Source organism: Megachile rotundata, unplaced genomic scaffold (assembly GCF_050947335.1).
Source record: "Megachile rotundata isolate GNS110a unplaced genomic scaffold, iyMegRotu1 scaffold0074, whole genome shotgun sequence".
NCBI lineage: Eukaryota > Metazoa > Arthropoda > Insecta > Hymenoptera > Megachilidae > Megachile > Megachile rotundata.
The window spans coordinates 108909-114640 of record NW_027473371.1 but is presented as its reverse complement, the minus strand read 5'-3'; positions in this window follow the sequence as shown (position 1 = coordinate 114640).

The window sequence follows — 5732 nt, the reverse complement described above, 5'->3', positions numbered from 1 at the left end:
GTATGATTGCGATTGTATGATTGTGATTGTATGATTGTGATTCTTTGATTGTGATTGTATGATTGTGATTGTATGATTGTGATTGTATGATTGTATTTGGGAGATTGTATTTGGGAGATTGTATTTGGGAGATTGTATTTGGGAGATTGTAATTGTATGATTGCGATTGTATGATTGTGATTGTATGATTGCGATTGTATGAATGCGATTGTATGATTGTGATTGCATAATTGTGATTGTATGATTGTGATTGTATGATTGTGATTGTCTGATTGTGGTTGTATGATTGTGATTGTATGATTGTGATTGTATGATTGTGATTGTATGATTGTGATTGTATGATTGTGATTGTATGATTGTGATTGTATGATTGTGATTGTATGATTGTATTTGCGAGATTGTATTTGGGATATTGTAATTGTATGATTGCGATTGTATGATTGTAATTGGATGATTGTGATTGTATGATTGCGATTGTATGATTGTGATTGTATGATTGTGATGTGTGATTGTAATTGTATGATTATGATTGTATGATTGTGATTGTATGATTGTGATTGTATGATTGTGATTGTATGATTGTATTTGGGAGATTGTATTTGGGATATTGTAATTGTATGATTGCGATTGTAGGATTGTGATTGTATGATTGTATTTGGGAGATTGTATTTGGGATATTGTAATTGTATGATTGCGATTGTATGATTGTGATTGTATGAGTGTGATGTATGATTGTAATTGTATGATTATGATTGTATGATTGTGATTGTATGATTGAGATTGTATGATTGTGATTGTATGCTTGCGATTGTATGATTGTGATTGTATGATTGTGATTCTTTGATTGTGATTGTATGATTGTGATTGTATGATTGTGATTGTATGATTGTGGTTGTATGACTGTGATTGTATGATTGAGATTGTATGATTGTGATTGTATGATTGTGATTGTCTGATTGTGATTGTATGATTGTGATTGTATGATTGTGATTGTATGATTGTGATTGTATGATTGTGATTGTATGATTGTGATAGTATGATTGTGATTGTATGATTGTGATTGTATGATTGTGATTGTATGATTGTGATTATATGATTGTGAAAGTATGATTGTGATTGTATGATTGTGATTGTATGATTGTGATTGTATGATTGTGATTGTATGATTGTGATTGTATGATTGCGATTGTATGATTGCGATTGTATGATTGCGATTGTATGATTGTGATTGTATGATTGTGATTGTATGATTGTGATTGTATGATTGTGATTGTATGATTGAAATTGTATGATTGTGATTGTATGATTGCGATTGTATGATTGTGATTGTATGATTGTGATTGTATGATTGTATTTGCGAGATTGTATTTGGGATATTGTAATTGTATGACTGCGATTGTATGATTGTAATTGTATGATTATGATTGTATGATTGTGATTGTATGAATGCGATTGTATGATTGTGATTGTATGATTGTGATTGTATGATTGTAATTGCATGATTATGATTGTGTGATTGTGATTGTATGATTGCGATTGTATGATTGTGATTGTATGATTATGATTGTATTTTTGTGATTGTATGATTGTGATTGTATGATTGTGATTGTATGACTGTGATTGTATGATTGTGATTGTATGATTGCTATTGTATGATTGTGATTGTATGATTGTGATTGTATGATTGTGATTGTATGATTGTGATTGTATGATTGTGATTGTACGATTGTGATAGTATGATTGTATTTGGGAGATTGTATTTGGGATATTGTAATTGTATGATTGCGATTGTATGATTGTGATTGTATGATTGTGATTGTATGATTGAGATTGTATGATTGTGATTGTATGCTTGCGATTGTATGAATGTGATTGTATGATTGTGATTGTATGACTGTGATTGTATGATTATGATTGTATGATTGTGATTGTATGATTGTGAAAGTATGATAGTGATGGTATGATTGTGATTGTATGATTGTGATTGTATGATTGGGATTGTATGAGTATGATTGTCTGATTGTGGTTGTGCGATTGTGATTGTACGATTGTGATTGTACGATTGTTATTGAATGATTGTGATTGTATGATTCTGATTGTATGATTGTGATTACATGATTGTGATTGTATGATTGTGATTGCATGATTTTGAACGTATGATTGTGATTGTATGATTGTGATTGTATGATTGTGATTGCATGATTGTGATTGTATGATTGTGATTGTATGATTGTGATTGTATGATTGTGAAAGTATGATAGTGATGGTATGATTGTGATTGTATGATTGTGATTGTATGATTGTGATTGTATGATTGTGATTGTATGATTGTGATTGTATGATTGTGATTGTATGATTGTGATTGTATGATTGTGATTGTATGATTGTATTTGCGAGATTGTATTTGGGATATTGTAATTGTATGATTGCGATTGTATGATTGTAATTGTATGATTATGATTGTATGATTGTGATTGTATGATTGTAATTGTATGATTATGATTGTATGATTGTGATTGTATGAATGCGATTGTATGATTGTGATTGTATGATTGTGATTATATGATTGTAATTGCATGATTATGATTGTGTGATTGTGATTGTATGATTGCGATTGTATGATTGTGATTGTATGATTATGATTGTATTTTTGTGATTGTATGATTGTGATTGTATGATTGTGATTGTATGATTGTGATTGTATGATTGTGATTGTATGACTGTGATTGTATGATCGTGATTGTATGATTGCGATTGTATGAATGCGATTGTAGGTTTGTGATTGTATGATTGTGATTGTATGATTGTGATTGTACGATTGTGATAGTATGATTGTATTTGGGAGATTGTATTTGGGATATTGTAATTGTATGATTGCGATTGTATGATTGTGATTGTATGATTGTGATGTATGATTGTAATTGTATGATTATGATTGTTTGATTGTGATTGTATGATTGAGATTGTATGATTGTGATTGTATGCTTGCGATTGTATGAATCTGATTGTATGATTGTGATTGTATGACTGTGATTGTATGATTGTGATTGTATGATTGTGATTGTATGTTTGTGAAAGTATGATTGTGATTGTATGGTTGTGATTGCATGATTTTGAACGTATGATTGTGATTGTATGATTGTGATTGTATGATTGTGATTGTATGATTGTGATTGTATGATTGTGAAAGTATGATTGTGATGGTATGATTGTGATTGTATGATTGTAATACTATGATTGTGAAAGTATGATTGTGATTGTATGATTGTGATTGTATGATTGCGATTGTATGATTGTAATTGTATGATTATGATTGTATGATTGTGATTGTATGATTGTAATTGTATGATTATGATTGTATGATTGTGATTGTATGAATGCGATTGTATGATTGTGATTGTATGATTCTGATTGTATGATTGTGATTGCATGATTGTGATTGTATGATTGTGATTGCATGATTTTGAACGTATGATTGTGATTGTATGATTGTGATTGTATGATTGTGATTGCATGATTGTGATTGTATGATTGTGATTGTATGATTGTGATTCCATTATTGTGATTGTATGATTGTGATTGTATGATTGTGATTGTCTGATTGTGGTTGTATGATTGTGATTGTATGATTGTGATTGTATGATTGTGATTGTATGATTGTGATTGTATGATTGTATTTGCGAGATTGTATTTGGGATATTGTAATTGTATGATTGCGATTGTATGATTGTAATTGTATGATTATGATTGTATGATTGTGATTGTATGAATGCGATTGTATGATTGTGATTGTATGATTGTGATTGTATGATTGTAATTGCATGATTATGATTGTGTGATTGTGATTGTATGATTGCGATTGTATGATTGTGATTGTATGATTATGATTGTATTTTTGTGATTGTATGATTGTGATTGTATGATTGTGATTGTATGATTGTGATTGCATGATTGTGATTGTATGATTGTGATTCTATGATTGTGATTGTATGATTGTGTTTGTATGATTGTAATTGTATGATTGTGATTGTATGATTGTGATAGTATGATTGTGATTGTATGATTGTGATTGTATGATTGTGATTGTATGATTGTGATTGTATGATTGTGATTGTATGATTGTGGTTGAATGATTGTGATTGTCTGATTGTGATTGTATGATTGTGATTGTATGATTGTGATTGTATGATTGTGAAAGTATGATTGTGATTGTATGATTGTGATTGTATGATTGTGATTGTATGAGTGTGATTGTGTGATTGTGGTTGTGCGATTGAGATTGTACGATTGTGATTGTACGATTGTGATTGAATGATTGTGATTGTATGATTATGATTGTATGATTGTGATTGCATGATTGTGATTGTATGATTGTGATTGTATGATTGTGATTGTACGATTGTGATTGTATGATTGTATTTGGGAGATTGTATTTGGGATATTGTAATTGTATGATTGCGATTGTATGATTGTGATTGTATGATTGCGATTGTATGATTGTAATTGTATGATTGTTATTGTATGATTGCGATTGTATGATTGTGATTGTATGATTGTGATGTATGATTGTAATTGTATGATTATGATTGTATGATTGTGATTGTATGATTGTGATTGTATGATTGTGATTGTATGATTGTATTTGGGAGATTGTATTTGGGATATTGTAATTGTATGATTGCGATTGTATGATTGTGATTGTATGATTGTGATTGTATGATTGTGATTGTATGATTGTATTTAGGAGATTGTATTTGGGATATTGTAATTGTATGATTGCGATTGTATGATTGTGATTGTATGAGTGTGATGTATGATTGTAATTGTATGATTATGATTGTATGATTGTGATTGTATGATTGAGATTGTATGATTGTGATTGTATGCTTGCGATTGTATGATTGTGATTGTATGATTGTGATTCTTTGATTGTGATTGTATGATTGTGATTGTATGATTGTGATTGTATAATTGTGGTTGTATGATTGTGATTGTATGATTGAGATTGTATGATTGTGATTGTATGATTGTGATTGTATGATTGAGATTGTATGATTGTGATTGTATGCTTGCGATTGTATGAATGTGATTGTATGATTGTGATTGTATGACTGTGATTGTATGATTATGATTGTATGATTGTGATTGTATGATTGTGAAAGTATGATAGTGATGGTATGATTGTGATTGTATGATTGTGATTGTATGATTGTGATTGTACGATTGTGATAGTATGATTGTATTTGGGAGATTGTATTTGGGATATTGTAATTGTATGATTGCGATTGTATGATTGTGATTGTATGATTGTGATTGTATGATTGAGATTGTATGATTGTGATTGTATGCTTGCGATTGTATGAATGTGATTGTATGATTGTGATTGTATGACTGTGATTGTATGATTATGATTGTATGATTGTGATTGTATGATTGTGAAAGTATGATAGTGATGGTATGATTGTGATTGTATGATTGTGATTGTATGATTGGGATTGTATGAGTGTGATTGTCTGATTGTGGTTGTGCGATTGTGATTGTACGATTGTGATTGTACGATTGTTATTGAATGATTGTGATTGTATGATTCTGATTGTATGATTGTGATTACATGATTGTGATTGTATGATTGTGATTGCATGATTTTGAACGTATGATTGTGATTGTATGATTGTGATTGTATGATTGTGATTGCATGATTGTGATTGTATGATTGTGATTGTATGATTGTG